The 13,180-nt window shown below is 31.0% G+C and overlaps 1 protein-coding gene across 5 annotated transcripts in view; it reads left to right on the top strand.

Moving 5' to 3' along the window:
* Positions 1-13,180, top strand: part of LOC126753198 (dual 3',5'-cyclic-AMP and -GMP phosphodiesterase 11) — a 171,862-nt gene that overhangs the window by 75,706 nt on the left and 82,976 nt on the right. For 3 of the 5 annotated variants that reach the window (XM_050464443.1, XM_050464440.1, XM_050464438.1), the window contains exon 1: positions 4,125-4,709. The exons of the other annotated variants lie outside the window; for them this stretch is intronic. The gene's annotated coding sequence lies outside the window, so the exon portion shown is untranslated. Of the gene's footprint in view, positions 1-4,124; positions 4,710-13,180 lie in introns of those variants that run through there. 5 annotated transcript variants of the gene reach the window in all.

Raw genomic sequence — 13,180 nt, 5'->3', positions numbered from 1 at the left:
TAATTTGAGGAGAGTTGCCACGTTTAATTATTTTTGAATTTTTTTTTCTTAAATCCATAGCTCCTTTGTCTATATTGAGTTTGATAAAAAATTATGAAATTTAACTAAGTTGAAATTATTTTCAAAAGTATTTTCAAACTGTTGAAAGCATTTAGAAACTGTTTTCACACAGCAGCAACCCTATTTAGATTTTTTCTTCAAATTACAACTTTCTTAAACGTCTTTATTGGAGTGCTTATATGATAGCACTTTTAACCTTATTGAAACTTACACTTACATATTTAAAAAGGTGGCAACCCTACTTAAAATATTTTCGAAACTAATATGTTCTAAAATTGCTAAGTTTAGTATGTATGTCGTAAATAAGTCCTTAAAATTTTGTTGAGCCACAAATTGTAAACAGGTGGCAACTTACTTTAATGAATTTTTTTTATTACTATTTTGACGTTCTTTAAATTGGCAAAATTATTTTATTGATTTTTTTTAATTAAAATTTACTTTTTACTTCAAATTTTGAATAGGTGGCAACTTTTTTCATATATTTTGTATTCTACATCATCCGTATATTATACCATGTTACAAGAAAAAAATATTCAAAACTGTTTATCCTTTATGTACGATGTGCGTGACGAATTTAAGTTGCGTAACACAATTTCGTTGCAGTGGCATGCTTTTTGTGTTATTAAAATTTTATTTTTCTAACAATTTCTTCTGCCGATTTTAATTTTATTAAATGGAGAAAATCACTAATTTATCAGTGGTGCTCTTAAAATTTATATTTAATGAAAAAAAAATTAATATTAACAAAATAACAATGTTTCCATGGCCACAGATGTTTATTCACGAACAAGTTTCCTGAAAATAAAACACCTCAAATGACACGCAAAGCAAACATTTTTTATTAGTTTAACAACTCTTAACACAACATTTTGGTCGCATGTCGAGCAAAAAGCGGTTGCATTAATCATAATGAGGTAAATAAACAAATGTGCGATTTCAAGTGCACGCTGCCAAACACGCACTCACTTATGTACATATGTACATAAATATACAAAATCAAGTAAAGATACATACACTCATACAAACATATGCCAAAAAGTAGAAAAAAATAAATTTGGATTTAGAGATAAACATAAAAAAAAAAACAAAAATTATAATATTTTCTGTACAATTTTGCTTTTTCAACCATACGAAATTTATAAACAACTTTCGAAAGTGCAAAAAGTCACGTTTGCTTACTGCTAGCACAAAAGTAAACACGCACACACACAAAAAGCAAACATTTTTGATGGTCATTTCCGCTTGCTGCATTCTAAAGGCTGACAGCACACTACGTTTCCGCTTCACTTCTAGCTTTTGCCAATTTTTTGCGCTCTTTCTTTTCATCAACTCTATTAACCTGCCGTTTGTTGCCATGTCTAATTCGTGCTTTTTTGCCGGCATTTCAAATCATTTGTATAAGTTACTTACAGAGAAATTGCCGTCAAAAGCTTTTATTTCTCACTCAAATGTGCAAAATGCGAGTGAAAGCTCTGAAAGTTCATTCTAGTCGGATATATCTAAAATTTGAGTGCAGCTTAACAACAACAAGCGGTGCTGCTACAATGTTATTGCAAGCTTTTTTTCGCACTCATACATTTATATATACTAGATATGCAAATCGACAAACATATGTACCTGTTAGCGCTGGTCTTTGTAGTCTATCATGTGCTTGGCTTGTTGGTAATTTTGTTGGCAGCCGTAGAAACGTGACTCTGTTGCGTGCTGTATAGAACTTTTCAACAATAACAATTACGTCAAAATTGTGTAACTACAAAATGGTAGAAGTTGCTGGTTCATAAACAATAATAGTTTCAAATTATGTTTTGTATATGTAGAGAGATCTCTTTTTGGAAGCTCAAAAAGTTGCAAGGTTTCCAGGAAGCTTGAGCTTTTGCTAGAAAACGAATTTTCGAAGCGAGCGCCAGTTCCATGCCTCAATTGAAGTTGATGTACATATATTTGAGTAGTCATCATCCCAGAGCTTTGACAGTTCTAGTCCATCAATCAAAATTTCAACAATTTTGTCCTCATATGAAATTAGTTTTACTTCGTTTGTTACTGTCGAGTACTTTAGCAGTCAAATCCATGAATTTGCGGGAAATATTTTTGAGCTTACAAATTATTTCATGAATTAGGTTAATCCTAACAGATAATAGCTGCATCTTTGTTTGACCATGTACTTGTATTTAGGTCAAAGTGGCCATGGTCGAACATAATTATTGAGATGAGAAGATTGATGAGGTTTTATGGACAGAAACTCGTCAAATCGTTATTTGTATCAGAAATTTTTGGCCGTACCAGAAAAGCTCGCTTAAGAACAAAGTCAATTCCTGAGTACTTTGCTGTCTGGATACTGAATTGCGTGTGCTTTTTTGACTGAGTGGATTTCAGGTTTCAGTATAAATGGTTTATTCCTCAAGAGGGATGGATTTAAGTTTTTAAATTTAGTGTTCTATTTCTAAGCTACTTGGAGAGTAGCCGACCAATAGTTTTTTTTCTCTCAAATTTGTCAATTAGAACATCCAACGAAGTACAACCATTTTAAAAGAGACTGAACTTCACAATTTTCTTTTCACTTCTTCTGAACTTTAAAACTTTTGCTAAGCTTTTGAAAAGCTTTCATCAGAAATACTTGAATATTTCATAATATTCTAGTTTTGAGTATTCTGTTCATATTTTTTTTACTTCAATCACCGACAGACCAGTGTGACCGAGTATATTATGATTCAACCATAAAAGGTTAGTAAATTCGTCGATAGAGGGCGCTGTGTTCCAAAACTATGGTAATTATTTATTTAACAACAAATACCGTTACATATACGGTGGTATATTCTGAAGATGGGTGCACTTAGACCTTCAGAGAATATGAGCAGCAATATTCTTTTGTATATGTATGCGAAGCGATTTTCATACACTAAGCGCGGAACCTCACTGCTTACGAATTGCGGAACATATTGACTATCATTTCGGAATTTTTCGAAGCGTATATTGTATACTAATAAAATAATTTTTCAAAAGAATACACCGTTATACCCTCTACGCGACTGGCAACGCTGCTACAAATATACAAGTTGTATCATACATGTGACATATTAATCATTCTTAAAACAAAAAATAAAAATAAAAAGAAAAACTCAAACCCCAGAAGCAAAAGAGCACGTAAAGACAAATAAAGAAAACAAAATCAAAAGCAAAAACCAAATAAAGAAGCAAACACACAGCACCGAAGTTCATTAAACGCCGACAAAACGGCCAAGCAGCTGGCTGCCCAACGCCACACACACACAAACACAACCAATGGTTACCACAGAATAAAAGTGTGAAACAAAGAAGTGAATGTAATGAGCTAACCAATAAAAGAAGTGTATAGTGCAAAAAGAAGTACCAAACAAAAGATAAACAAACGAACAGCAGACGGAAGGCAAGCACACTTCACGGCAGCGCGGCGAACTCGGCAGCACACGACGCGCTCAAACTGTTGCATAGAGCCGGCCAGAGAGTTGAGGCACTCGAATGAGTGTGAGTACGTGCGATTGAGATCACAAACGGAGTGCATTCCAAGCGGCCACTCAAAACCTCAGCGCACACAAGCGCGTATCTGTGAGATACTTGTCGTTGCATGTGTGCGTCGGGTGACTCAGCGAGCGCGGTGTGGGGCTGCACTTCTGCAGATAACGCGGCGAATTGCCAACGTTCACTATTTTTTGTTGCTTTTTTTGGGTTGCTGCTCGAGCGTTTATGTTTGTATGTAAAGTGTTGCTAGAATGGCATATAAAATGTATTGAAGTAGAGGAGGAGGCATGCCTGTGAAGTGCTAGATAAATTCGCCGCGACCAAGCAGATAGCATACGATAGCGAGCATGTTGCCATACAATTTGCATTTGTGTGCGTGTATCTGTGCCGTTGACTTTTTCGGCAGCATTTCATACTCGGCTCTTCGTGCCTACAATGTGTGCGTGTGTGTGTGTGTGTATGTGGCTGGTTTTGTTGTAATTGTGCGATGTTGGTATTTGTTGTTGTTGTGCGCTGTTTCATATTGGGCACAGCGCGGCTGGTCGGCCGTCGATGCTCAGCGATTTCAGTATCGCAGAGATATTCGACGTGAACGGTTCGGTGGCGACGATTTGCTGCGACACAACTGAATTGCTTAGATACGAAGCGTAGCGAAAAGCGGCGCCGCGTGTGAAGTGAAGTGTACAGTGAATGATAGTAACATTTAGCAAACATTAGATAGCTACAGCAGCAACAACAACAGCAGCTAGTAAATATATATGTATAAAATTTAATCATATATTAAAGCAGATGAGCAGCGATAGTGTGACAATAGTCAAGTGAAGCCTGAGAAAAATATATACATACGTATGTGCTTATATAAATAATAAAAAATATCTGCGTTTTCATGTAAATTATGTGAATGTATGTATCTGTGTTAAAACAAAAAAATAAATAAATTGCTATGCGTAGAAGCAAGTGGAAATCAAAGAAATTCCAAAGTACGATTTTTCATAATTTAATTCACAGCTAAACTAAAGTCTTCTACATATATATGTACATACATATACGTGTATGTTTCTGGCGTTTCGTGCGCCTGTAAGTGCGTGTGTGTGTGCACGTGCGCGTACCGCTACCGTAAACAGCGGTGATCAGCGATCAGCAGCAGCAGCATCGTGAGTGTTTGTAAATATCACTTATATACATACTTGTGTGTGTATGTGTGTAGATATGATGTGCGTTTGTATATATTTGACTTCAGTGCAAAAGTGAGGCGAAAGAACTTGGGAAGAGCGAGAGAATTAAATATTTGAAATTCAAAAGTTTTAAACATAAAATATTGCCGCGTAACGAAACATCAGTGGAATTTCAGTAATTATGAAAATTTAAATTCCAATACAAAAATTACAAAAACAACAGTTAACATAGGCACTTGTTAAGCTTTGTGGTGTTAGTTGTTTAGGCTGAAAGTGTTTAAATTCCAATAAAATATTATTGTTTTTTTATAACAAAATGTTGTGTTGTATCAAAAGTTTATTTTGTTGCACCACAAGTGTCTCAAAAAATATATATTAAGCTAGAAACACAGTTTGTAATATCAAAATTGAATCTTTTTTAAATATTAGCCAATTAAAATTCTGAAATTCTGTAAACCAGTTCTTGTAAACGGGTTAAAAGCAAAAAGTCACAAGTAGGAAAAAATAAAAACGAAAATATATGCTTATATATTTTGTAAATGTGTGCAAAAGTGCAACAGCGCCGCCGAAAAAACTCGTATTGGCATTACGAAAGTGAGTGAAAACGGCGAAGAACAGAAAAAACGGAAACCATATGATCGCTGTGACATGATTAAATGAAGATGCAATTTAATATGAAAATAAAATAAATTTAAAAAATACAAATAATGTAATAATAATTTATAATTTTTTTGAATTATTGAAACTAAAAAAATTGAAAAAAAAAATTAAAATTAAAAATTAAAATTAAAAAAAAACTAAAATATATAAATTTTTTAATATTTTAAGTATGTAAAGCTTTGTATGTGTATAAAAAATGGTCAATAGTTGAAAATATAAAAGTGATATATTTTAAGTTTTTATATTTTAATTTTCAAGTTTTATATTTTTAATTTAAATAATTATAAATTGAAATTTACATATTTTTATTTTGTGTGTATAGAAAAAATTTCAGTATTTAACAAAATTAAAAATAAACTTAAAACAGTAATTTATTGAAATTAAAATATAATACTAAAATTAAATTAACATATTTTTTAATGCTTTAATTGTATTTCTCGTAAGATAATAAAATATTTAAAATAGAAATTAAAAAGACTTTTGTTTTTATTAAAAACAAAAATAAATAAAAATATAAAAAATAAATAATATTCTCTCTCAAATTAAAATTAAAATAAAATTAAAAAATAAAAATAAAAATAAATTGAAAAATTATTTAAAGTTTATTCCAAAAAAGTTGTCGCAGTATTTTACTTAAAAAATTATATGGATGAGAACAAAAAAATAATAATGCATAAACTGCTTAAAAAACAGATTTAGTAAAGAGAAAATTAGTTTAAGTAAATTTTTGCTTTAATTAATAAAAAAAATTTTTGGGTGAAGAAAAAATTCATTATCTCTCACTCAAATTAAAATTAAAAATATTTTTTATAATAAAATAGTGATATATAAAATGTTTGAAAAAAATAAAATTTAATAAAAAAAATAGTTTAATTACAAATTTTTTATCTCAGCAAATTATGTAAAAAAAATATTTGGACGAAGAAAAAATAGTCTTACTAATATTTTTTTTTAAACAATGAGTTATGAAGTATAATTAAATTGCTTGAAATTGTTAAGTTAAAAAAAATAAAATTAATTTAAAAAAAATTTTAGCCAGTATATTAGTAAAAAAATTGTTTGGATGAGAAAAAATACAATAGCGTTGTTAATAGTAAGCGCTTAAATATTAAATCATAATTTTTTGAAAGGTTATTGGCAAAAAGTGACAGTTACAGGAAAAGTTTAATTATCTCATTAATTTTTCTAATAAAGGCCTTAATATTTACAGCTAAAATTTAAATTTTTATTTTAATGAGAAATTTTTAATTCCATTTTGCTCTGAATTTTGGAATTTTTTTGCTGTTCAACTGAAAAACGGTTCTTTGTTAAAAAAAAATACTTTATAGAAACATTTTGCACAAAAATAACCTTTTTTTTCAATACTAGCTGAAAGTAGGGCAAAAAAATCTTCAGTGCCCAACTAACAGCAGAGATCTTTCATAAAAATTGGTAAAAGTGGTCAGAAAATCTGTTTTTTTCACCACTTTAACTAAGTTATTTACTCTGAAAAATAGTTACCTAACCATAAAAAAATGTATTAAATAATTTAAACAATACATCCACAAATAAATAATTTCCAATGAAATACTAAGTACGTGCTAAAATAAAAACTATTCTAACAAATCAACATCTTAATAACAAAACAAAAATGTTTCTAATGTGACTTGCTTGCATAAAGAACGAAAATCAAAACAAAAGTGTTAAATGAAGTGCTAAACGAAATTCAATAAATACACTAATTGCTCTAATTCTGAGAAATTTATTTATTTTTTTGTATTTTGAGTTCAATATTAATTTGCTTGGTGTGTGTGCTGACAACAAAGTGATTAATTTGCGATTATGTAACAGCAGTAAACGCAAATAAATAAGTTCCCTGAAATAATACACAGAGAAAATAAAGAGGATCGACGATTTTCTACAGGTTCAGTTAAAAAAATTATACGATTATTTGTATTTAGTATAAGTTTTAGTTAAGCACAAATGTGTATTATAGATAATTGAGCTGTTTACAAACAATATATATTATATATGAGCACATAAAAATTCTAGAATATATGTATAGTATATGTTTATAAGTATACATATACATGTTGAAGTGTGAGCGATAAGTTAATTAATGACAAATGGTGCTTGTAGCATAAGCAAGCCAGAACAACAGGCTGAAACGTATAAATAATAAAAGCAGACGTGCTCAATACAAATTGTTTATAGAAAACTTACTACAAAACATTTAGAAAACTTGTAAAAAAAAGTGAGTAAATAAGCTGTATTAAGTAATTAGGTTATGGCAAGGAACTGAGCATTATTAGGCAGTAGAATATTTAGTTAGTATGCGTTGCGTATATAGCTAACAACGAACCAAATGATCAAATAAGCATATGAAATGTTCCTCGCTTCAGTTGCTTTTTCTTAATTGTTATTTGAAATTATTTTAATTTTTCATAAATTTAATTTTCTAAGTAAATGTAATTTTTTAAAAAATTTTCAAATAAAATTTCTTTCGAATTTTGAAAATTAAATTTTGTGTCTACGAATATTTCACTTCTCAAGTATTGAAAAAAACAAAAAAAAATAAATTTTGTAAAATTTTTCCAAATTTATTCCATTCACATAATTTGTAATCACTTTTTTTCTAATTCATTCCGTGGACATAATTTCTATTAAAAAAATACTTCTATATCCTGGCCTCAAAAAATATTATTCATTTTATGGCATTATTGTTTATGGCTTTCACCATCTATAAATCAAATTTATACATATGTATGTAAGAGCATATGTAGAGATTGGTATTCGCATCAAAACAATAAAGAATACAGTAAAAGCGGCCACATTGCTTACTAATTAAAAAAAAATAAAAAAATATGAAATAAAAAAAATTAAAATAATAAAAGATAATAAAAAACATTCGCACAAAAGAAATCAAAAAAAAAACATTAAAAAAAATTTTTTTTAAACTATAGAGTAATGAAAACATTCGCAAAAAAAAGAATATTTCCTTTTCTGATAAAATGTTTAAAAAATATTTTATTCGGCATTTTTTTATATTTGTTTGAGCAATCAGTATCAAAAGTTGGCTATTTAAATTACTGATTGGTCTCCATGGTGATTTTTTATAGGGCAAAGTATTTATGTGTTTTTTTTACAATCAAGAATTATGTATGTTTACAGAAAGTGCACTTAAGATCAAAATTGAATCGGACTGGCTCATTTAAACTGCGCTTGCAAACCGAATCGATAGAAAACAAGTAAGGAAGAGCTAAGTTCAGGTATAATCGAATATTTCACACTTTTACAACTTACACGCTTTCGATTATTGGCGTTATGTGGGCGTGGCATTGCTCCGATTACGCGCATTTACGAACTCGTCATTATTTTTTTTGCCAAGGAACACGCATACCAAGTTTCATCAAGATATCCTAATTTTTTACTTAAGTTATAATATGGGTGGACAGACGGAGAGACAGATAGTCAGACGGTCACCCGGACTTCAACTCCGCTTGTCATTCTGATCATTATTATATATATAGTATGTATATGTCTATCTAAATTAGTTTTGGCAGCTGTCTGTTTCCGACGCGAATTTTCGTCCGACGATTTTTATATTTTGGGTCAACTGAGCCATGCTACGTTTTCAGTTTCGAAAGAAATGTCACAAGGAGTTAAATCTGTCGAAAAAGGTAGCTGAGAGATGGCTTTCCTTGGGCCAAAAAATTGGTAGTCAGTCAACGTAGTTCGAATGAATCGTATATTAATGAAGAACAAGCTCATAAACTTAAATTGTGATCAATTAAAAAGTGCTAAGTATCCTACTAATTGGATAATTAGTATTATTTGTTAATTTCACTCCTAAACATTCTCACTTTAACACAAAATTGAATGATTATCTAAATACTCAATTAATTGTATTGTATAATAAATAAACAGTAATTAGTTGACAATAAAGTGTTCAGTGAGAGCACAAAATCGATTTTTAATTAGAAAGTATAAGCTCAATATAACAAATGACATAATACCAAATGTTTTGTTTTAAAACTACTCGTACATCAAAATCTAATGGCAAAATTGCCCTTTTTCCCTCCTGCATAAGGTTATTATTATGCATTTTGTTCCAATACAAATTTCCCATATATTAATTTTTTTTTCAACACTCGAAGCTCCGATTGTTTAAGCTAAATTGTGTGCGTTCTAATAACAGAGAAAGTAATTTAATTTACAATTTAATTGTATTCGCTAATTGAACCTTTTGAAAGCGGTTTAAATTAAACTCATTTGGTGCCTTGTTTTCAAAATATACTGGAGATTTTGAGCTATTTTGAGTAGTTGCTTAGAAATTCAAAACATATTCCCTCTATTTACAAGTGAAAACATTAATTGCGTACTTAATTTTCAAATTAATATAAATCGAGTAAAAATATTTTGCCATCAGTTTTCCATTTCATATATCGCTTAGCAATTTAAAAAATAAAATTGAACGAAAAACCAAGTATCAAACGCAAAATTGTCAAAACAATATGAGCTGATTAAGTAAAAAGTTTTGCAGACAGCGCCCTAATTGAGTTAATTAGCACTTTTTCTCTACCGGCATAAGCATGGCTGCAGACGATTTGCTAATTGTATAAATTAAATGGCGTCTATAAGCTTTTAGCATATGCTTGTGAACACCGAAAATGACGTTTCTATTAAAAATGTTGTTTTATGAATATAGACTATACTATAACGGTAATTTGCTAGACATTTTTACTATGCGGTTTTAGATTTGTACTTCGTTTTCAAGATTTTCACAGTGAAAGCAGTTTATTAAAGCGCTTAACGCAAATATTAATTTAATTTTTGATAAAATAAACTAATTTAAGTTAAACTTAAACAAAATTCCTGCATTATTTTATACATTTTTTTTCTTAAATATTTTTATTCATTGCTGGTTTATTTACGCTTTTTGTGTTATTTCATTTTTATTTAGCGCAAAACCGCAAAAAGGTGATCGCTGATCACGTTTATCGCTTCGCATCTACAGATTCACTTATATACTTTCTGAATTCGCTCGATTTTAGGCGCGTGCATTCTCATATTGCTTCGCCTTTGGTTCATCAGCGCATTTTCGTTTACACACAACAGTTATTTTTAAGCAATATGTGGGCTTTTGACTTGCATTCTCATCGCTTTGCATAAATATATATGTACATATGTATGTACATACATACATAGATGTATATATCTCTATAATTTTTTGGCCAACATTCTAAGTGCCAGTTGATTTTTTGCATTAAATGTTAGTGAGCTCATGCTTTTCCTGGCAAATTCTAAGGCATTTCAAATTTCCCTGAAACTAGTATGTGTGTACACATCACTAAATGGGGGGAAAACGGCGAAAACCGCAACAAAGTTTCCATCGCCTCGCATTTATATATTTTTATGCGCTTTTGATTATTCCCTTTTCGCATACAATCACATAAATATATATATGTACATACATACATATATGTGAACTTACGAAACACATATGCTCGCATTCGCTGAGTGCATTTATACTCGTCTTGCCTCGTTTGCGGCGAATTCGCCGGTGCAACGTTGGGCGCCGCAATGCATTCGTGTGTGCCGTGCCTTTGCAGCTGTGCGCCACAGTTGTTTTTGTTCTTTTTGTTTTTGCTTTTTTTGTTGCTTCTGACATTTGCCGTTTTCTTTTGATATTTATTTTCATTATTTTCTTGATTTCTACTTTGTTGTGTTTATTTGCTTTACCGCTGCTTGCTGTGTCCACATGAAATTCGCCTGGTCTGAAGTTGCTTGCTTGCAGTGTATGCATTTGTATATATGTGTGTGTGTGTGTGTGTTGACTTACATATTCGAAATTCTTCAAATAATTACAAAGTAGTTCCGAGGAAGTCTAACTAGAAAAGGCGTGTGTTGTGTCTGTTTCGAGCACAGCTGACTGTCAATGATGCATTCGTATGAAGTGAGCATGTGTCACATCTGATTGAGTTTGTAAATGAGTTTTGTTACTTCTTTCAAACGGGTTTTATTTTATACAAAATTGTAATGATATATGTATGTGTATATTCATTTATATATGTGTAGGCGTTGTCTTAGAAGAGTGCCGTAGCGTGTTTTTTGAATAAATAAATTTGTATGCAGATAAATAAATCTGAAAATTTACAATGGTGTATTAGATAAAGAGATTGTGGCTAGGAGATCTATCATTCTTCTTATTTCCAACATTTTCTGGATTTGGTGTTATCGCTAGACTATGACATATAGCTGCCATGCAAACTGGATGATCAAAATCAGGAAAAAATCTAAAATAAAATACAAAAAGACTTTTTCAACTATTCAATATTTAAAAAAAAATATCTCTTAAAATATTTTGTTTACAATTTTTTTTCATAAAAGTTGGGTTTTGCCTTAAGCTGACCAATATTATTGTCAATGAAGACTTTACAACTCTCAATATTCATTTTGAAAGCGTAATACAGAATTTTCGAAATGCAATTTCGAAAATCTTCAGCACAAACTTAAGATTTTTATTTGCTTAATCAAGTTTTATTTTATGAACATGACATCTGAAATTAACTAAACTCTAAAATTATGATTTTTAATTAATATTTGTACCCATTTTTTAACAAAAGTACCCTCATTTCACATTAAATACGCGTAAAATATTTTAACACTTTTTTAACAAAAAATATATAAAACTTGTAAGCACTTTCTTGCCCTTGGCCTTTTTGAAACACCTTAGTCTAGCATTTTTTTGTGTTTTATTTCCCTTTTAATTGTCTTTCGTCTCGCTGTCGCAGCACAAAGTCAATATCTACATATAAGGTAGTTATGTATATACACAAGCAAACATACCTACACATGAATAAATAAATAAACAATACTAAACAAGCGCTACACCGATAAGGCCGGCAGGTGTTTTTGTTATGCTCTCCACATGATTAATTGGCGACAGCCGCCCACCACCCACCGCCAGCCGCTAGACCGCCTAACCCTGGCACGTAACGGAGTAGCACGCCGGAGTCGCATACGTTGTTGTTGCTACAATTTCCAGTTATTGCTTTGCCATTTTACAAGCGTTTCTCACTCATTTGCGCGCTTGCTTTGTTTATTTCATTTAATTTCTGTTCACATTTTGCGAAATTCACTTTTAAGAGTTTCTACAATTTCCACATTTGCTTGCGGTATTTCTCCATAAGTCTTTATCTACATCCTTTGTTTGCGTTTGTACACCCCTGTCATGCTGTGCACAACCTACTTTGCCGGCTGTTCACCGTTGTCACCACAGTAACCAGCTGTTTTTGTTGTTACTGTGCTTGGCTGTGGCATTTTTGCTCGCTACTGTGCGGTTGACTGTCACTTTTTTTCAACGCCGCCATCATTCTTATTGTTGTTGCGGTCAGCGTCGCCAACACTATGCTACTGTTATGCAAATATAAAACTATACTAGACGGTTGTTTTGTGTTGTTGTTGTTGTTATTGCAGTGGCGTTCGGCATTGCATTACTTTGGCGGATATTGCGGTTTGTCGCTGGTTGCGGTGGTGAAATATTTGACTACTGTTGAAATCGAATGGTGTTGGTTGTTGTTCTAAAGACTTGTTGTTGTTCTCAAACTACTCGATAATGCACCTCTGCAGCATTATTTTGGGTTTGATGTTTGTTTTTTTCTGTCGAGACTTTGCAAATAATTTTGATCTATGTTAAGCTCGTCAGCGGTTTTTGTACATAACTTCCCTTTCACTTTGTATACGTTTGTTCTGCAGTTTTTGGTAAAAAAAAGTATTCATATCGAATTTAATCGGGTGAAATGGAATTG

The sequence above is a fragment of the Bactrocera neohumeralis genome, chromosome 3 (assembly GCF_024586455.1).
Source record: "Bactrocera neohumeralis isolate Rockhampton chromosome 3, APGP_CSIRO_Bneo_wtdbg2-racon-allhic-juicebox.fasta_v2, whole genome shotgun sequence".
Taxonomy (NCBI): domain Eukaryota; kingdom Metazoa; phylum Arthropoda; class Insecta; order Diptera; family Tephritidae; genus Bactrocera; species Bactrocera neohumeralis.
Note: the sequence above shows the minus strand (reverse complement) of the source record. Positions and strands in the feature narration are given on the sequence as shown.